This window comes from Aethalodelphis obliquidens, unplaced genomic scaffold (assembly GCF_003676395.1).
Source record: "Aethalodelphis obliquidens isolate GAN/ISIS:26980383/991018 unplaced genomic scaffold, ASM367639v1 scaffold5, whole genome shotgun sequence".
In the NCBI taxonomy this organism is placed as follows: Eukaryota; Metazoa; Chordata; class Mammalia; order Artiodactyla; family Delphinidae; genus Aethalodelphis; species Aethalodelphis obliquidens.
Genome location: NW_020837949.1, coordinates 45,727,127 through 45,749,347, shown reverse-complemented (window position 1 = coordinate 45,749,347; position 22,221 = coordinate 45,727,127). Strand labels below are relative to the sequence as shown.

The window sequence follows — 22,221 nt, the reverse complement described above, 5'->3', positions numbered from 1 at the left end:
TTCCTATTACCATTTTCTTAATTGTTTTGGGTTTGTTTCTGTAGGTCCTTTTCTTCTCTTGTTTTTCCCAGTTAGAGAAGTTCCTTTAGCATTTGTTGTAGAGCTGGTTTGGTGGTGCTGAATTCTCTTAGCTTTTGCTTGTCTTTAAAGCTTTTGATTTCTCTGTGGAATCTGAATGAGATCCTTGCTGGGTAGAGTAATCTTGGTTGTAGGTTCTTCCCTTTCATCACTTTAAATATATCATGCCACTCCCTTCTGGCTTGTAGAGTTTCTGCTGAGAAATCAGCTGTTAACCTTGTGGGAGTTCCCTTGTTAGTTATTTGTCATTTTTTCCTTGTTGCTTTTAATAATTTCTCTTTGTCTTTGATTTTTCTCAGTTTGATTACCACGTGTCCCAGTGTGTTTCTCCTTGGGTTTATCCTGCCTGGGACTCTGCGCTTCCTGGACTTAGGTGGCTATTTCCTTTCCCATGTTAGGGAAGTTTTCGACTATAATCTTTTCAGGTATTTTCTCAGGTCCTTTCTCTCTCTCTTCTCCTTCTGGAACCCCTATAATGTGAATGTTGGTGCATTTAATGTTGTCCCAGAGGTCTCTTAGGCTGTCTTCGTTTCTTTTCATTCTTTTTTCTTTATTCTGTTCTGTGACAGTGAATTCCACCATTCTGCCTTCCAGGTCACTTATCTGTTCTTCTGCCTCAGTTATTGTGCTATTGATTCCTTCTAGTGTATTTTTCATTTCAGTTATTGTATCGATCATTTCTGTTTGTTTGTTCTTTAATTCTTCTAAGTCTTTGTTAAACATTTCTTGCATCTTCTTGATCTTTGCCTCCATTCTTTTTCCGAGATGCTGGATTATCTTTACTATCATTATTCTGAATTCTTTTCTTGGAAGGTTGCCTATCTCCACTTCATTTAGTTGTTTTTCTGGGGTTTTATCTTGTTCTGTCATCTGATACATAGTCCTCTGCCTTTTCATTTCGTCTGTCTTTCTGTGAATGTGGTTTTTGTTTCACAGGCTGCAGGATTGTAGTTCCATTTCATAAATCTTTATGTCTTGCCTTTTGTTTTCTTCTTATCATATTACTTTCATAATTTTTTTTAAATCATTCCAACATTCAAGGCAAGTTTTCCTGATCATAAGAAATCAGAAGAAACAACACAGAGACATTGAAAAGACTTTTGGAGTGCGAGAAAACCCAGTAAACCTTTAGAGCTGTCCTCAGAGGGAAATGATTTTTTCCTCTGGTCCCAGTTCTTACTTTGGTTGGGATGTGGTATTGGCAGACTCTCATCTTAAAGAAATTCTAATGCAAATTAATAAAATGCATTTCCAAGTTTATCTCATTTTTAAGTTTCTTCTATATTAGAGCAAATGTAGGACTCAGCTCAAGTCTGTCAACAGTTTTGCCCCTTCGTAAAATATTTTATATGTATGTACATAGTAAAAGGTAAACTAGTCTATTTAGGTATTTATTCTAGACCTTGAAAGGATTAATAGATTTGGAGAGAAATGCAGGGTGAGCTCAGAAATAACAACTAGGTAGGTGTAGTTTAGGGGAGCAGAGCATGATAAAAGGGAATTGTAGGTGAGAAGATAAATTTAGGGCAGTTTTTAAATAAATTATTTGGAATTTGGAAGATTAATCTTGCATTCATGTGCAGAAATATTTGTAAGGAATGTAATTTCTTTAAAGAGTAGTTTGGAGAGTGGTGTGGTATTTTATGTAGGAAGTGGTTAGATGATGTATTAGGAGAAAGAGACAGGTGAAGAAAGAATGAATTGGATTTAGTGAGTGCTGGAAATGGGGAGGGAGGTGTCACAGGTGACTTGAGGATTGGCAGTGGAGGACTCAATTTTGGGTAAAGAGATTGTAAGAGAATACCTAGCTGCTCTAAACTTTGTGCCAGGGATGTTGGTCTTTGCAAAATGTGAAAATTGTGAAATGTGATTCTTTTCAAAGGATTTTTCCAAAACGAGTAAGGGTTAGGATTAGGGTCACTGAGTATTTTGTTGCTTTCAAGAAAGATTTTACAGAGGACTATTGAAGAAATGGCTTGTGAATATTTTTTCAATGACCATTTATTACTTGTATAACTTTTTTTTTTAAATGGTTTTTCTCTCTCCTTTAAGTCATCTTGGCTCTGATAATTCACAGCACTGCCCTGCATTTGCCTCAGAGATGGCCTTGAGAAATACCTTCCCAGATACTGAGTGGTTTGGTTTCAGGGAAGGCAGTATTAACAGAGTGGCTTTGCCTTTTTGGTGAATTGTATTTAACGCTTAACATTTTAACAGTGTATTTAGGTAATAGAACAATAAAAATAATAAAAATATTCTAGGTAGTTTCACTCCTTTGCTATCTAAATATTTATAATATTTATGATTTGCTTGATTTCTTCCATTTTTTGCTGGACTGATTTTGGGATCTCTAGGTTTCTTGACCTCTAAATACCTCCTAGATTATTGTTACTTAGGATTTCTTTTATTTTGCTCCCTTTAAACTGTATTTCTTGGTACTCAGTTCTTAGACCTTTCCTTGTAATGCTTTTTCGTATGAAGGCCTTTCTGTAGCTGAAAAATCTTTGACACCCAGTACCCAAATCTTGGTTTCTAAATACCATTCTCCTGTAAAAAGAAAACAGGGCTTCTTGGAGAAATGGCTGATTCGAGGGCTGGAGCAGAGAAAATAAAAGCCTGGAGATCTTGTGTTGTCTGAAAGCAAGGAAGTGCTCAAAAATAAAAAAGATGAGGGCATAGGAGCCAACCTGAATGAGCTCCCAGTGAATAATTTGAGCAAGAAAATTAATATAGCATGGTATTGGATTATAACTCAAAGTATAAAATAAATATATTTGGTTCCATCAATCAGTCAGTAAAACAGAAGAGTAAAAGTTTAACTTGGAGATTAAGCCTAAGAGACATTTCTTTTAAAAAAGTTGTGTTTTTTTAAAGAAATTTAACGTTCCTATTTGTGGTGATTTAAAAGAATTTTTTAATGGGCTGTAGGTGCTCTCTGATTTTAAGTATCCCCAAGACACACTAAGACATATTGTATATGGCACAAATATAACTTGAAATACGTAATCTTAGTTTATTATCACCCTTTCAGTAATGGATGAAAGGGATTTTTAGGGGGATGAGAGCTACTGTTGTAAGCCCCAGCAACAAAAGACTTCATAATTTTCTCTTCCTCAGGTTTTAGAGGGAAAATGCGAGTTAATTTTCTCGTATTTTTATATTGTGGAATTCTCATAGTGAAGGGCTCCTATTATGAAGTCTTACTTTCTAGCTTCAGACATTTTATGTTTATTATATACAGAATACAGATGAGTGAATATAAAGTATAGCCTATTATTCATTAACATAAGACTCAACTGGACTGTACATGTTTTACACTTTATTAAATCTTACAAAGAAAAGATGTTTACTGTCTTGCTCAATGCTTTTTTTTTTAAGGTTTTCAGTTTATCTGTTAAGGAGCATGATTTATCTCTACATTTGTTTTGATTCATTGAGAACCTATATCTTTAGTGTTAAACTTGTTAAATTTTTGTCTAGTATTTTATAGTTTTGCTACTGTTATGGATGGCATTTGCTTACCATTTGAATATCAAATTGGTTTTGCTGGTAGAAAACGAAGGCTGGTTGTAGGCGAGTCTTTGGATTTTCTAGATTTATGACTTCATCTGCAAATGAAGATAACATTTTCAAGTGTTTATGCACATGTGTTGTTTCTTTGTCTTACTGCGTTAGTTTGAAGCTTACAAATGATGTTGATAATAGTGGTGCCAGTGGACATGCCCGTCTTATGTGTCTGTAGTGTTTCATTGTTTCATAGATGCTTGCTTAGAATTTTGGTAAATCATCTTTATTGTATGTCATCCTTGTCTCATTCTCTTTTACTTACGGCAAGAAACAGCCTAATTTTAGTAAATGCTTTTTCCCCTTTTTATTTGTTGATAAATTACGTTGGTAGATTTTCTGATGTTTCAGTTGAATTGTGTTGATTTCTAGTGTTGCTGGATTTAACTGTTTGATCATGGATTATTAATCTTTTAAAACAATGCTACCAAGTTTGCGCTAGCTAAAGATTATGCTAGTAAAATAAGTGGGAAAGCTTTCCATCTTTTCTCTTCCCTGGAATAATTTGAAAAACCCAGGAAGGGACTGTTCTTTTCATATCAGATAGAATTTGACTGTAAAACCATCTACCCCCCCCCCCTTTTTTTTTTTTTTTGCGCGGTATGCGGGCCTCTCACTGTTGTGGCCTCTCCCGTTGCGGAGCACAGGCTCCGGACACGCAGGCTCAGCGGCCATGGCTCACGGGCCCAGCCGCTCCGCGGCATGTGGGATCTTCCTGGACCGGGGCACGAACCCGCGTCCCCTGCATCGGCAGGCGGACTCTCAACCACTGTGCCACCAGGGAAGCCCAACCCCTTTTTTTTAAGGTAGATCTTTGACAGTCCTTATAACTTCTGTGATTATTAGTATATTCATGTTCTTCTACTTCCTCAGTCAATTTTGGGAATTTGTATTTTGTTAGAAAATAATTGTTTTCTTCTAAATGTCCTAATTAATTGCCATAGCATTGCATTAACGTTTTCTTACAAATATTTTAATTTTTAAAATATTTTTGATTATATGGCCCTTTTCGTTCTAATGTTAATATATTTTTGTACTTTTGAACCTTAAGCTAGTTAAAAGGGCTTATGTTAATTGATATTTTTAAAGAAGCTACTTTAGAGTTGTAAATAAAGCTACTAATTTATTAGTACTATGTACTGAATAAAGCTACTTATTTCTTTTCAATTTTTAAATTTTTTTCTTTTTCTTTGCGGTACATGGGCCTCTCACTGCTGTGGCCTCTCCCGTTGCGGAGCACAGGCTCCAGACGCGCAGGCTCAGCGGCCATGGCTCACGGGCCCAGCCACTCCGTGGCACGTGGGACCTTCCCGGACCGGGGCACAAACCCGTGTCCCCTGCATCGGCAGGCGGACTCTCAACCACTGCGCCACCAGGGAAGCCCCAATTTTTAAATTTTAATAAAAGTATTTTAGAAATAGAAATATTTTCTTATAAGAGCTTTATTTGTACCTGAGGTTTTAATATGAAATATTTTTGTTAATGTCTAGATAATTTCTCATTTCAATTTTTAATTCTATTTTGATTCAGAGGTTAACTAGAAAAAATCCTTCTTAATTTTGAAGATAAATTTTTTTATGAGGGGAGGGGTATGTATGATGGGAAGTCTTTTTGATCTTGATATTAGAGAACGCTGCCCATAATAACTATGTTTTTGAAATTCATTGTTGTTTTCTTTGTGACCACGTACTTCACTGACCTCTGTAAATCGTGAATATAAGAGAAGCATATATGTTTTCTGTAGAGTAAAAAATTTACTTCTACTGTTATTCTTTTTAATTCATATGTATATAAGTACTTCCAGTAAATTGAGTTTGGTTGTATTATTGAAATATTCTGTATCCTTGCTTATGTTTGGTTTACATAGTCTGACAAATTTGGAGAGAAGTATTTTTTTTTTTAATTTTCCAAATACTTTACTTTTACTTCACATTTACATATCATTTACATGTTATCTATTACAAGAAAACATCACCACCCTCATTCAAAAGCTGCAGAATACTGAAAAGTGGACTAATGCTGAACGTGGAGTACTTAATGGACGCAATCCAGTATGCTAAGCATATTTACATGAACCTTTTGAATCCTCACAAAACTCTGTAAAATAGGTACTGTGTGGTTCCCTATTTACAGATGGGGAAACCAAGATTGAGGCAGAAAATAACTTAGCAAAGGTTGCAAGTGGCAGAGCTCAACTTGAATGCAGGCAAAAGGAAGCCAGAGCCCCGGCAAATACCATCGGGATGTACTGCCCCCATTTCGGTGAGACCAGAAAAACCCAAGACTACACGGAAGAATTGATAGCCAACACGAGCATTGATTCTCCAGCCAAGGCACTCACTCACTGAACAGTCATGACTGAAAACACTTGGTTTTCTGGATCTAAAACTACAGCTCCATGTTGATAATACTGGAAGGTTTTTAATATGACACCCTTGCATTCAGAAAGGTAAACAGATGCTTGATTTCTACGGGCAGAAAGTACAAGAAATTGATACAGAAACGGAAGCAGCAATGTACAAAGCCAAGTAAAACACTGGAATCACAGACTCACCATTTGGAAGTGACCTCTCGGGAACAAGAAGAGAGCTGTTTTGACTCTTCTGCAGCGTTAGCTCTGGCAGCTGAGAGTCAAGCTCTTAGAGTGGGATTATTCATGGCTGTTCTCAAGCTTGAGTGTGAATAAATTCGAATCACACTTGAGGAATCACCTCTGAGAATCACCTGGAGGGCTTGTTAAAACACAAATTGCTGGGTCCCACCCCCTAGAGCTTGTGATTGGTAGGTCTGAAAATCTGCACTTCTAACGAGCTCCTCGGTGATGATGATAATGCTGGTCCAGGGCCACACTTCCAGGTCTAGACCAAGCTTCTCGTTTAAAGATGGAGAAACTGAGGCCTAGCAAGAGGATGTGACTTGCCCAGCATCACACTGCCAGTTCCTGACACAGCCAGAAGTCAGGCTTATGGTCACTATCATTTCTCCTCTCCCTCCTTTCCCCATTTAACTTTTTCCATACATTGTTTTTCCTTTATAACAACTGAAAGCTTGTCCATCACGAGAATAAGTGTGTGGAGTTAGTGAGTGATCACCCTGAAAAACAGAGTAGGCCCATGCTTCTACAATAATCTATCCTGAAGTCATACTTAAATGCTCCTTAGCGTTTTCACTCTTACCTTTAACAAGCACCTTCATGCATTCTACTTTGCCTAAGTTCGATACCAAGGACGTAAATGGAAATCCTCATGTTTGGAGTCAGGCATCCTAGTTTTCCATGCAAACCTTAAGGCTCGTGTTGCTTCTCCGTGTGATTCTCACAGGCTGTCTATGGATCTGGTGCTGCTGGATTCAAGCCAGAGAATGGCAGGAGCCCATTGTGTCAAGGTCTTGGAAAACATCTGTGTTTTTTCAGCTCAGCATTTGCCATCCATCACAGAGGAGACCAAGTCAACACAGCTAGGAAGTGGCAGAGCTGGGTCTCAAACGTAGAAAGTTTGTCTCCAGAGCCTTTTCTCTTCTCACTATAATGGGATTAACCCATAGTTCCATCACTCTGTGCTGGGTTACGCTGAATTTAAACTGGCTTTAAAAATGAATGCTCTCGGGGCTTCCCTGGTGGCGCAGTGGTTGGGAGTCCGCCTGCCGATGCAGGGGACACGGATTCGTGCCCCGGTCTGGGAGGATCCCACGTGCTGCGGAGCGGCTGGGCCCGTGAGCCATGGCCGCTGAGCTTGCGCGTCCTCTGGAGAGAAGTTTGTTAAAGTATCTGTCCCCTCTGTGGCCATGGTTTTACTAATTTCTTATTTTTTTTTAAGTTCCTTTTGGTGATAGTGTCCTTGCAACAATCTTTTTCTGGCTTTATATATTTCATAGCTATGTTATTTGAAAAACTATTTTTGACTTATTTTCTATTTGGGTTGAATCTTTTTATGTTACAAAGTACACTTCTCTCTGTTCTGCTTTCTCCAAGATTTTTTTTTTTCTTTTCTTTTTTTTTTTTTTGCCGTATGCGGGCCTCTCACTGTTGTGGCCTCTCCCGCTGCGGAGCACAGGCTCCGGACGTGCAGGCTCAGCGGCCACGGCTCACGGGCGCAGCCGCTCCGCGGCATGTGGGATCTTCCTGGACCGGGGCACGAACCCGAGTCCCCTGCATCGGCAGGGGAACTCTCAACCACTGCGCCACCAGGGAAGCCCTCTCCAAGATTATTTTGACTTAGGTTTACCAGAAACTGTGAAGGGTCTGAGATTTTACCCTACTTGTAAGCTAACATATCAGTCTGCCACAGTTTCATGAATTTTGGCAGAAAAGAGAATCAAAGGACTTCTATTATTAATCATAACAGCAGCCAGAGTATCAGCATTTTTTTTGTGCCACTTTCTGAAGTCCCTGTTCCCACAGGGTGATGGTGAAGAGGGCAAGGGGATATCTGCATGCTCAGCGATTTGCATTGTACAAGAGGAACCCTGAGCTTAGGGAAGTAAGCAGGTCCACCCTTGCGCTGGAGGGGACACTGAATCTTTCAAGGCTGTTTGCTCTACAAAGATCCTTGAAAAGATAGTCCAAGACTTGAACAGGAGAGACCCATGGAGAATTGTTACCCCAACAGTTTCTTTTTATTTGTACTTGCCTATCTTTGCTTATTCCTTTTTTTCTTTAATTAATTTAAATTTTATTTTTGAATAGGTAATACGTTTGCCAAAGCAGAGAGGTACAAAGGATGTACCGTGAAGTCTTCCCCTCACCTCAGTCCCTCAGTCACCCTTTCCAGAGGTGGCCAGTACTATCAATTTCTTGTGATTCTTCCAGAGATATTTAATGCATATGCAAACAAATATATACATATGTTCTGTTCCCACACACTCTTTACACCATGGAATCATGCTGTAAACATTCTGAACCTTGAGATTTTTTTATATATCCTGGAAATTATTCCAAATGATCTTCATCGTTCTCTTTACTATTATTACCTTATATATATGTATATATTTTTAAAATTATTTATCTTTTTAATTTTTGGCTGCGCTGAGCCTTCGTTGCTACGCGTGGGCTTTCTCTAGTTGCGGCAAGCAGGGACTACTCTTCGTTGCGGTGCGTGTGCTTCTCATTGCGGTGGCTTCTCTTGTTGTGGAGCATGGGCTCTAGGTGCGTGGGCTCAGTAATTGTGGCACACAGGCTCAGGAGTTGTGGCGCATGGGCTTAGTTGCTTTGTAGCATATGGGATCTTACTGGACCAGGGATTGAACCCGTGTCCCCTGCATTGGCAGGCAGATTCTTAACCACTGCGCCACCAGGGATGTTCAGTTACCTTATATTTTATAGGTGGATGAACCACAGTTAATTAACCAGTCTCTTGTGGATGGGTATTTAAGTTGTTCCTGGTATTTTGTATGTGTATGGTATGTCTATGGGATGTAGTCCTTGAAATCTTGCTTGGTCAGGGATGTATGTACCTTTGTATTCCTGGTAATACTTCTAGTATTTTATTTTAATGCTGGAGTGTATTTGCTAATATACAGGATATTTGCAAAAATTGTTACTTTTTAAAAATTTATTCAGATATTCTGTATTTTGGGGGAATACCTTCTTTGACTCAAAAGTTGTTGAGTGTTTTTAAATTCCTAGATGTTAGGGGCTGAGGGGCTTTTTCCCTCTGGTTTTGCGATTTTCTAGTTTTACTATATTGTGATCAGTGGATGTTATCTATACTGTTTCTATATTTTAGTTTATTAAGATTTTCTTTGTGTAGTTTAATATGTGGTCATTTTGGGCAAGTGTTCCATGTTTGTGTTCAGTTTAAAAGGTCTTTTATATCCATCTTTTTTCTTACTTTATTTGTCATGGACTGAGGTAAATTAAAGTCTTCTGTTGCTAATTTTTCTATTTTTATCTGTATTGCCTATACTTTTTTGCTTTATGAATGCTGATGCTATGAATGAATATGTTATTCCTAACTATTATAACTTAGGTGCCGTTGCACCTTTTAGTACTATAAACGGTCCTTTGTCTTCTTTAATGCTATCTCATTATATTCAGCCTTGTCTAATGTTAAGATTGTAATTCTTTATTTCTTTTAGTTTGTATAGTTTGTATTTGCCTGATAAATGTTTTCTCTTCATTTCAACTTTCATCTTTTTGTTTCAGATATGCTTTTTGTATACAATGCAGGGTTAATTTCATTTAGGATCCAATCTGATCTTTCCTTTTTATTGTGTTGGTTTAGTCCATTTACATTTATTAATATGGCTAGTTTTAATTCTGTCGTTATGTATTGATACTTTCTGTTTTTATGGCTTTTTAAAAACGTTTCACCAAGTGGCCAGTTTTTCTGTTCCATATGCCTCTTTTACTTAGGAAGAACTATTGTTGTTTATTTAGAGATTATTTTCATAAATATAACTATATAGTATCCTTAAGTTTATATTTTTAGACACTATTAATTTCTTTCTATGAACAGGGATGAAATTGAATATATTTCCTCTTTCTGCCTTTCGTACCGCTCTGTCCCAATTTTAGTTATTACATTATCTTAATCTTTACTCTTATGCTATTAAATATATTTATACTTCTCTTATTTGCCTTGTCAACTTCAAATGATACTTTTTTACACCCAATTATTGTAGATAATAATGAACTTTTAATTTTTTAGGTATATGTTATATATTATCTAATCATAATTCCCACATTTGTTTTAATCTTACAGTTAAGTAGATTCAGTTCTCACTGCAAATCTTTTTGCTTTAGCTATTCCAGGCATCTCTTGGTTAGCTGAGGTTTATCCTCATATAAATCCTTTGAGAAGGGCTCATGGGAAACAGTTCACTAGACTGTTTGCATGTTTAATATTGGTTGTCTGTGTTTTTTGTTTTTGTTTTTGAATAACAGTTTGGGTGTGAAATCTTTGGGTTGCGCTTCCTTTACTTGAGGATATTATAAGCTTTCTTCCAGTCTTACAGTGTAAAATGCTTCTCTGGAGATATCTGAGACCAGCCTGATTTCACCTCCTTTTAGAATTGACAGTCTTTTTGCCAAGGTGCCCAAAGAACTCTATTTTTTTTTGACCAATATCTACTAGCATATATTTTAAATAGTGTTGATTTTTCATGATAAGTTTCTTCTAGGATTCAATTCAATTCTAGGATTTAAGTGTATAGATCTAGATCTATTTTTGTTTCTGTGATGTAATTTTATTTTTTACAATACTGTAGGCATGTAATAGGATCTCCTTTTCTTGTCTTCCTTAGGTAACATTTTTTTCTGTAATTATTAAAGCTTTTTTCATTTCCAGTTTACTGTTCTCAGTTTTGACCCCTTGTGTTCCTAACTGTGATATCAGGTATGTCTATTCTTTCTTGTTCTCCTTCTAGTTTCACCTTCATTTTGTAATAGGCTTTTTTCCCTCTTCTTTTTCATCTTCATTCCTGAGCTCTTATATCTTGGCATGTGTTCTAGGACAGTTGCTTCTCTATGTTTCCCTGTTTTGTTTATTTTTTCTTTTTAATTCATAGTAAATAAGTTGATTTGTTGAGGCTAGATAGTAGTTATATGATGTCCTGTTATACTGTTCAACACACATACATTTACATTATAGCTGGTAAATTTAGTGTTGTTCTTTCCCTTATTTGGTATTTATTGTCTATTTTACTTTGTTCTTCCCAGCCTTCTCTGGATTGATCAAGTTACTTTCCCTTTCCTCCAGATTAGTTCGGAACTTTTACTATACATCTTTCATTCCTTTGTTGGTTACCTTGCTTTAATATATATTTTTAAACATATACTTCTGTTTTATTCTATCAAAATTAGGAGTTTTCTTTGTGCTCATCCCCCTAATATATTATTCTTGCTCACTTTCCTCTCCCCTACTACCCTCCCCCTCTATCTCCAAGTCCTGGATATTATGAAATAATTTAGACTTTACATCCTAATTACATATTAAGTTTTGCACTGGCAGGATGTTCCTTTTGTTTCAAAAATCCTTAGTTATATTACAGTTTCAGTCACAGTATTATCTATTTAGATTTAAATTTCACTTAAACATATTTCATTGCTCACTGCTGTTTTCTGTACTCTTTAATTTTCGCTTTCTGTATATTGAGGGTTTTGTTCTTAATTTTCTTTTTTGTTAAAAGCATTTTCATGAATAATTTCCTTAGAAAGCCTTTCATGGATGGTATACTTAATGAGCTGTTGGATTCCCAAGTGTTTCTTGTTCACCTTCATATATGATTACTATCTTTTGCTGAATATAGGATATTTTTCTTTCTTTTTTTTTTTCCCTTTAAGTCTGTAAAATTTTGTACTGTCTTACTCCCAGTATTACAGATGTGAAGTCTTGCTGGGTCTCATTGTTTTTTCATCTTAACTTACCTGTTCTTTCCATTTGGAAGCTTACAGGTTAATTTTTTTTGAAGGTTGGAAATTCTCTTTTTTTCCCAGGATGCATCTATTTAAGTGTTTTTTCACTCTACTCCCATCTTTATTAATCCTGCTTGAGACTTTATAAACGTTTTCAGTCTAGCAACCCAAATGTTTAGTCAGCTCAGGGATTATTTTCTTCTAGTATTTCTTTGATTATTATTTCTTTCTCTGTTCCTTTTCTCTTCCTGTGATTCCTATAATTTCAACATTAGAGCTCCTTGATGTATCCTCTGTCTTATGTTTTTGTTAATTTTTTAATTTTTTAGTTACATGATATTTATTCTAGATTACTAACTTAGTTTTCTGCATTGGCCTTCTTTTTTCCCTTCTGAAATATTAAAAAATAATGGGTTTTGGTTCTAGGAATTTCTACTTGTAAAGTCATCATCCCTTTCCTCCTTCCCTTTCTTCCATTCATTCATTTGTTCTGATATTATAGTAGGTGTCTATTTCAGTTTATCAGCTTGCTTCACCTTCATTCACATCGTTGTGTATACGTAGTGTATGACCTTTCTCTGTTCCATAATGTTAGCACACATGTAGATCATACTATTATTTCTTTCTCAAATAGAAGTGGATAGAATGTAGGATATTCTTCTCTTGTGAGCCTTGTGGTCATTAGCTTGGCACACACTAGCCCTTTTTGTTTAAAAGTGTGAGGAAAGAAGTTTCCCTGTTCTTGGGTGCAAAGAGAGTTCTGTCCTCAGGCCAACTCAGTAGCTTCTTTCTTTCAGTAGTGCTTTCACTGTCAGAGCACCCTTCTTCCCTTGTTCCAGTGGGATTCACTCAGGTACTGAAGTTGCCTGGGCAACTGAAGGATTGGTAAACTTTGAGCAGAAAGAAATAAACCTGTTTCAAAATCAGTGTGTTTCCCCTCTTCTTAAAACAATTTTTTTATAGACCCATTTTACACTTGCTGTCTCTTGATTTTTCATGAGATTTCATTATCTGAAGTTTCAGATGAATCTAGATTTAGATTCTCCAGGATCCAGCAATTAGTTACAGTTATTTTAGTAGTTTAGTCACAGTATTTAGTCATTTAGTAGCAGGGTGAAGAGGGATCAAGAAAGAACTCTGAGTTGTTAATGTTACATGACTTGTCAGAGCTACTGGTTCTCACCTTCCTGCTTTTTCCTTCAGGTACATTTGAGTTTCACACTTTGCTTTATTATCTTAGGAGTGGACATTTAAAATCTCTCTCCTTTGCACACATAGTGCTTTTAATTCTTTACCCATACATGCTAATCAACCTGTAATTATTTATTGGCAAACTCCACATATATTCAGTGCTTTCTGGTTGATTGGCTGATATGAACCACTGGATAAAGAAGAAGTCAGTACACTTAAAAAAAAAATAGGAAAAAAAATAGGTCTGAGCTCAGCTGAGTCACCAGACTGCGAGTGAAGTGCCCAAGTCACTGAAACACCAACCCTCTGGCTTTGGGGCCTTTTCTCTGCCATTGGTTCATTTGTTGCTTGGTGCTTTCTTTAGTCTTTGGAGATCTTTTGCTTCATTAGCTATTCAAAAAATATTTATCAAGCAGTTACTGTGTACAAAACACTATGCTACGTGCTGGAGTAAGCAGAACCTACAAGGTTCTCTGCCCTCATGGAATTTACTGCTTCTTGAATACAGAGGTTGCAAAGTATTGGCTACATTAGGCTCACAGACTTTTTTTTGTTTGCTTACACAGTATCAAAAATGTTTTTGAGTCAGTATTTTGAAAATGAAGAAATTTCATCTAAAAACCTAAATTTGCAGCTGCTTTAAATATACCTAGCCACACTGGCTCTTTATTCCCACATGGCATTCTATAGTAGCAACTGCCCCTTTAGATAGGACTGTGGGCACCAGTTTGTCACAATTACCTGTTAACCCCTAAAACTAAGGCCAAATTCAGTTGGCATTTATTGTCACAACTGTGCTGTTCTTTTTTCTTATGAAGTAGGTTAAAAGATGAGCTACTTTTTGAACGTTTTCTGGCTTATCCCCCTTTAGGCATTTTGAGTTTTGACCCTGTACTTTATCTACCAGTCAGCCTGCTAATTACCGTGTAGCCTCGGGGAAGCAGCAGGGAAACACCATCACACTTTAGCCTCAGTAGGTATACATACACATAGTAATACGCCTTCTCAGATTCATTCTAACAGAATGATAGATAGAATCGTAGTTCATAAATCTGATAATAGTTCTGACATAATATGTTTTGTTGTATGCTATAATACAATACCATTGTAATGACATTTTTCAGTTTCAATATGATAGTAGAATTTTTTTGTTTGTTTGTTTGTTTGTTTGTTTGGGTTTTTTTGCGGTATGTGGGCCTCTCACTGTTGTGGCCTCTCCCATTGCGGAGCACAGGCTCCGGACACGCAGGCTCAGCGGCCATGGCTCACAGGCCCAGCCGCTCCATGGCATGTGGGATCTTCCCGGACCGGGGCACGAACCCGTGTCCCCTGCATTGGCAGGCGGACTCTCAACCACTGCGCCACCAGGGAAGCCCATGATAGTAGAATTTTGTTTAATTTAGCTAACATTTAGAGCCTTAAGCATTTTTACATTCATTCTTTTATTTTTAATCATCAATATGAAAGACTGTGAGATGCAGGTATTATGACTTGCAATTTATTTGAAGAAAATGAGACTCAGAATTTTGTGCATTGTCCAAAGTTCAGGCCTATTCTTTTCTGTAAGACTGCATTCCATTTGCGTTATATCATTAGATCTTTATAACACTTCTAAGAGACAAGTCTAGCAGGTTTCATCATTTCTTTAGATTGGAGAAAACAAACTCAGAGGAAGTGTCCTTTCTTGCCAGTAATCACATAGCTAGTATTCAGAACATACTTGCTCCTTGCCAGGTACAGTGGTAGGTATTTAACAGATATTATTTAATTCTTACCACTGCCCTATGAAGTAGGTATTATTACCCCATTATATTCCTAAACCCGTTGCAGAGTTGGAATTTGAACCTAGAACTGTCTATAAATAACACTTTTTAAAAATTTGCTACATTATATTACCCAGATTGTTTGACTCTTTTGTTATTGCCATTAAAGCCCACATTATAATTTAATACATTAATCTAATTCTAAAAGTATACAATCATAAATTAAGTTTGAAAATCAGCTCTTTTGGTTTTTTTAGGACTGATGTTTTTCTCTCTGCATTGATTCAAAACAAAAATGGACCTGAAACTTTTAGTTCAAAGTATATTTTATTCTATTTTTGTATATATTCAGGAGTTTCTTTTCTTTTCTTTTCTATATGTGGGTGTTTTGGGGTATTTTTTTGTTTGGTTTTTGGGTCTTTTTATTAATTTTTTAATGTGGACAATTCATTTAGGTAAACACTTATTCAGGGTTTAGCAAATCAGCAATTTGTTACAGGGAGGGAGTAAAGGAAAGTCATCTTAATTTGGTATGAAGATTTGGGAGTAAGTTGGTAATTTAAAAATTTCTTAGATGACTTGTATAACTTCTTGCAGCTTATTAGGTACCTTTTTTTAAAATTAATTAATTTTTGGCTGCATTGGGTCTTCGTCGCTGTGCGCGGGCTTCTCATTGCAGTGGCTTCCCTTGCGGAGCACGGCTCTAAGCGTGCAGGCTTCAGTAGTTGTGGCGCGTGGGCTCAGTAGTGTAGCTCGCCAGCTCTAGAACGCAGGCTCAGTAGTTGTGACGCACGGGCTTAGTTGCTCCGTGACCTGTGGGATCTTCCTGGACCAGGGATCGAACCATGTTCCCTGCATTGGCAGGCGGATTCTTAACCACTGCACCACCAGGGAAGTCCCAGTATCTGGTTTTATAAAATACTTAATCCTGAGCTATTTTTTTAGGCAAGTTAGAAACAAAAAGGTCCAAGAAAGCTAAATCTATAAGTTTTTAGTTAGTGTTGTTTTTGTATATTTTACCTTTTGGAGTATGTACTTTGGGTTCCATTTTATTTTACTTATATTTTCTTGGAGAAGGTGCCAAATGTCAATTTCCAAAAGATTCCCAAGAGTACACATCTTTCCTTAAAAGTCATCAGAAGAGTCACAGCTTCTGTCTCCTCTTGAAGAATAGTCTTAATTTTAAAGTAAATTTCTAACAGTGCAAATGAAAAGTGGCTATGTGTTTAGCTAATTCTCAATTATATTTAACGTAAAGAAAGCATTGATGCAGTAAATGTCAGTAGCATCTAGGCAGAGGAAGCCCGCAATTTCTCATCGAACCAGAATAAGAAGTTTCCAAACAGGGTGAAATTTGACCCTGACCATGAACTTTGAGTTTTAGACAGTTTAGTAAAGGTTATCCCCATGTTTTTATTGATATATTAATCTTACAGTGAAAATGACTGTTTCCCTTTGTTAAATATCATTTCTAACTCCCCTTAATGATACTTGAGTACAGTAACATCTCACGGATCTATAATCTAGAATATTAATGTTAACTTCTCTTAAGTCCATTAGATATAACTCTATATCTGAAAGTATTTATTAATAAACCTTGTGAGCTGCAATTTTTCATTCTTTGAGTAATTGCTTCTTACTAATGTTGTGAATTTTTTTAATTCTTGACTTTTCTAGGGATTATTTCACATTTCAGCTGCTTTTGTTTTCTACTGCTATCATTGAGGGTTCAAGAACAAAAAATAAGTCTTCAGGTAAAAATGCCTGATCCATAATAGTGCTTGGCATTGTATTTTGCTGAAAAGATCATACACCTTTGGATGCTTGATCTGAAAATAAGGTTGTGATGATTATGAAATTTTCGCATGGAGTTTTGTTGGCTGCCTCTAACAAATTTGGTCTTGTTGTTTTTCTCCCCTACCACCCCAAAGGATTTTGGCTGTCTGCTTTTTTTCATGTTGTCTTGATGTGCAATAACTATATGGATATGTGCTTGTACTTGCTAAATATTTTAATTTTGCATATTTGGCTGCTTGAATTTTAAGTAATTTCTTTGGGTGATGCAAATTAAGAGCTTGAGGCTATAAGTAAAATAACAGTTTACAGAAGTTTTTAGTTTATAAATGTGTGTTCCTTATCTACTGTATTGAAATATATAGATTTCACGTTTTGCAAAAATTAAATTTACAATTCAGTTTCTCAGTTGCACACATTTCAAGTGCTATTTTCAGGCCGTATGTGGCTAGTAGCTACTGTTTTGGACAACACAGTTAAAAGATTATTTCTGTCATCATAGAAAGTTCTATTGGACAGGGCTGTTTTCCTGTTCCATAGAAGGAAGTAAGCGGTAAAGTGTGAGCTCATTTCTGATACCAGTTTTTATAGCAGTTTAATAACTCCAGAAGATAAAGCATATGACCAGTCTTAAGCATACTTCCTCTAAATAGGTAGCTATCCTCACCTTTAATATTTCAAACCTAACGTTGCCTAAAACAGTTTGCTTCTGTATTTATACTCTTAAAGTGAAATTGTTTTGTAGCAAAATTCATGAAGTTGTAGAAAGGCCAAAGACTTACCCTAAATTTGAATCCTGACCTTAGAACTTACTAGTTTAGTAACTTCTGGTAAGTTACGTAATTTATTTGAGCCTCAGTTTCTTTATTTGTAAAATGGAGGTAACCTTAGTTACCTCATAGGATTAATAAAAGACTTAAGTACGTCTAAAAGCATGTAACAAAGTGGACATTTATAGTACTTTTAAATATAGAGTGAAGCCAAAACGTTTAAAAGTTAATTAGGCAGTATCGTTTGTATGGAGTTGTTACCAGTCTGGCAATTATAATAGGTCTCTAGAAATGGCTGGGTCAAGAGTATCCTATAGAAGTTTCTGTTGGCCATGGGATTATTTATGACATTTTATAAAATTGCAACAACTAGAATAACCAGAATGGGGAGAAGAGGAAAGAGAAAAATGACCAACTTTGTTTTTCAAGAAGTCCATAAAGGTTTTTCTGATAATGATAAAAACTGATATTTTGTATAGTGTTTTTATAACATGAATTTTTACACAAGAGTCTTTAAAATTTCATCTCTATAATATTTTGAATACCTTTATTAGTGCTAGTATTAAAGAAGAGTAAAAGGAAACTCAAGGGTGACCAACATTTTGGATGTTATGTACCAAACTAATATCGTTTGCAGCTTTAAATCTTACGCTCTTTCTACTTCAGCATGCTCTTTCCTTGATAGCAGTTGTTTTCTGAAGCAGGGGTATATTTCAGAATCTCTAGGGATGGGGCCCAGGTATATGTTTTTTTGTTTTGTTTCTCTGTTGAGCAGAATACATACCCAAGTGATTCTGTTGCCTACTTCTTGATAAAATCATTGTTCTATTCTAGGTTTAATTCTTCTTTTCCTGTATCAGTACCTCTAAATCAATGCATAGACCATGTGAATAAATCAAAGAATTAGACTGATAAGGAATACACTGATTCCAGCTGTTAGGTGGGACATCAACAACACTTTTGAAAAAGCAACACAAGTTTAGTTTCCTGTTCACAGTCTTGAGTATCTGTCCACTATCAGTGCTTGTGGAGAGCGGGAATTCCATACTAGCCAACCATGGTAGTTAAATCTATTTGTGTTCCCTTCTCTGCTTTTCTCATATTAATTTTGGCTAGTTAGTAGTCTACCCTTAAGGTATTCTAGTCCTAAAACATTGACTCCTTATTGCCTGAGATGGTTTCTTCATGAATGTTTTCAATTGATTAGCTAAAGACTTTTAATAACCTTTTCCCAGCTGTCTTAAAGATGCTTCAGTGTCCTGGATTTAGTGGTATTTCTAGGCCCTATTTAACTCTGTATGTATCTCATTACTAAGCTGAAAATTTCCCTTTGAAAGAAAGTACAGTGTCACAATGGGGTAGGAGAGGGGCATACTCTGGAAAACCTCCAGTCAAAAGTTAATCACGTTTCATAGTAACTTTTCAAAAATAAAAACTACCTTCAAACATACAAAGACAGATTCTATTGGAAATAAGACTTTCAAATTTGAAAATTAAGCATTTGCTACTTGGGGCAGTAACTGTTGAGAACGAACTGTCTTTTAACTCAGAGTTGCTTATCAAAATGCAGTTGAGCAGTGACTATAATATGTTAATGTTAACTTTTAATTTTCTGAGCAGAGATGATTTCATTAGAAACTGTTTACATTGGATATTGGGCTGCACTGAAATTAATGTGTTTGGAATGTTCTTATATATGTATATATATACACACACACATATATATATATGTATGTGTATATATATATATATATCTTAACATAGAAAAAATACAGTTCTGCATATTTTTTATTACTTGGGCTTTAGGACCTTCTGATTAAAATGACTGACATTAATATGTCATTCTAGATTAAACTAAAAAGATTTTTTTTAATTAGTACCTGCAAAGCATATCATTATATTCTTCTTATTTTTATTTTTTTGCCATATGCGGGCCTCTCACTGTTGTGGCCTCTCCCGTTGCGGAGCACAGGCTCCGAATGCGCAGGCTCAGCGGCCATGGCTCATGGGCCCAGCCTCTCCGGGGCATGTGGGATCTTCCCGGACTGGGGCACGAACCCGCGTCCCCTGCATCGGCAGGCGGACTCTCAACCACTGCGCCACCAGGGAAGCCCTATATTCTGCTAATTATATGCATATGGATTTGCACATATGCAGATTTATGCACATGGATTTGCATATATGCAGATTATATGCAGATTGGATTTGTCTTTGTTGTACTGTAAATAAATTTTCTTGTAAACAGAATAACCAAGGCCTTTTAAGATATTAAAATTTTCCCAACTCAAAAGATTTTTAAAACCTATTGTGATAAAGAAATGAGAGTTGGTCGTTATAGGTCAACATAAAAGCAGTGTAAGACACTTACATTTCTGTGAACAATGAATTCAGAAGCTTTTACTTCGTGGATTTCTACCTGTTTTTATTTTGTGTTGAGAATCTGTTACATAGATTTATATGGCAAAAATGTGGCAATACTTTTTATTTTTTAAAAGCTGGTCTATCTAATTTATGTTAATAGAGATTTTTTGGTTCCTTTATACTTAAATCTAGATGCATTGTTACTATATGCCAAAAGGTAGAAAATTTGATACCCTAGTCCATCAATTCTAAGACACACCTTATAAATTTTAACAGCTCTGAAAAATGAGACATGTCTTAAAATTGATTTGTGTCATAGTTTAACGGAAGCATTTTTTTCTTGGTGAAATATAAAACTCATGGTGCATCTTATAATTATTGATGTCTTAGGCTTGATAAAAAGGGATGGTTAATTTTTTTTTTTTTTTTTTTTTTTTTTTTTTTTTTTGGCGGTACGCGGGCCTCTCACTGTTGCGGCCTCTCCCGTTGCGGAGCACAGGCTCAGCGGCCATGGTTCATGGGCCCAGCCGCTCCGCGGCATGTGGGATCTTCCCGGACCGGGGCACGAACCCTTGTCCCCTGCATCGGCAGGCGGACTCTCAACCACTGCGCCACCAGGGAAGCCCGATGGTTAATTTTTTGAAGTTAGTTGTGCGACTTAGATTTATGTTATGATGTGGTATATCTTTGTGGTGAAAAAAATCTAAATGGTGAGAACATACCACAAAAAATTCCATATTATTTGGAATTATACCTGTACTATGATCTTTTAGTGTTTCCTTCGTATCTTTTCCTCTTTTTTTCATTGCTATCATCCTAATGTTAAATAATAAAACTAAAAAATTTGGTAACAAGTTTGATGTCCTTTATTCAAGGGAAAAACAATCCATAGATTGGGGGACTACAGTGCCTAATAAGCACCTCCCCAGGGGATTTTGGACAAGAGTGAGTTTTATGGGGCCTTAGAAGAGGCACTGTGAAAACAAGACATGATTGGCTAGGAGGCTGGGGGTTTCCTTATAAGGCTAGCAGGTTCTATTTTCTAGGGCAAAGTAGGCTAGCTAAAGCTGAGTTGGAGGATTGTGATTGGTGTTGGGTTTCCTTGAGAGTGAGGTATTTTCTGTAGTTTAGGCTGACTTAGGTATAGGTTTGGGATGTGGTCAGAGCCACTGAGATGACTTCCATTTTGTGGGTTCCAATATGCCAATTAACTTTAACACTAGTTAGGTGCTTTACATTAAACTGGTTCCATATCTGTGGAAACCTATCCAGAACAATAAGAGGAAAATGGAGATCAAGAGGAGGAGGAAAGACTTGGGGTTGCAGGTGGGGTCGGGGTTGTGGTTGGGACCTCCAGGGTCAAGAAAAGAAAAATGGGGAGAGGACTCTTGAGGGGAGTGTTAATAGGCATCATTTTCCATTTACCCAGTTCCACTTGCCCAAAAATCTTCTTCTGGTTAAGTCTTTGATGTGATATTTTGGCTTGTGAGCTACCCAATAGTTAGCTAAATTACTTCAACCATATTCCCTAGATTCTGAAAGCATAAGCCTTCTTGCTAAGGCCTTTCCTTTTTCTGTGGAAGTTGCCCTCTTACCCCCTCTAGCCTTATGGGTAAATCATCTGCTGCTACCTTACTTTCTGTAGACCAAATAGAGTCTGTATTTCATCTTAATGTGCTATCTCAAAATGAATAACTAAAGGGGGAACTACTTATAGAATGGATTTTTCTAGAAGGAACTGTTACAGATATGTGCACAATTAAATTTGTTGGTGTTTATAAGAGGTATGGGACTAGCAGATAAGTACTTAATTTTAGGAAACTTTCCTACCTTGCTCTGTGTTTAAGCACTTAGGTAGAGATTAATGCAGCCTTTCCCCTTCAGCTTGTTTGGTTTTATTTCCAAAACCAGTAATTTATCTATTTGTGATATAAATTTATACTGCATGTTCCTGCTTTTGCTTTTTGTTCTCCAAACTTACTAAGAATGTGTACTCTTCAACAGTTTTAATGGCATGTTTTAGTTATTCCTCATTTAAAAAGAGTCACAGGGCTTCCCTGGTGGCGCAGTGGTTGGGGGTCTGCCTGCCGATGCAGGGGAAGCGGTTTCATGCCCTGGTCCGGGAGGATCCCGCATGCCGTGGAGCGGCTGGGCCCGTGGGCCGTGGCTGCTGGGCCTGCGCGTCTGGAGCCTGTGCTCCGCGGCGGGGGGGCCACAGCAGTGAGAGGCCCGCGTACAGAAAAAGAAAAAAAAAAAGTCACAAAGTATGTCCGGCTAATATACTCTATTTTAGGCAAGATCCTTGTAAAATTAAAATTTAACGTTAATAAAATGTAATTTAAATTAA

At 36.7% G+C, this 22,221-nt stretch overlaps 1 protein-coding gene across 2 annotated transcripts in view; it reads left to right on the top strand.

The window, feature by feature from the left end:
* ZNRF2 (zinc and ring finger 2) overlaps positions 1-22,221 on the top strand; it is a 104,342-nt gene that overhangs the window by 64,313 nt on the left and 17,808 nt on the right. The gene's annotated exons all lie outside the window — the stretch shown is intronic.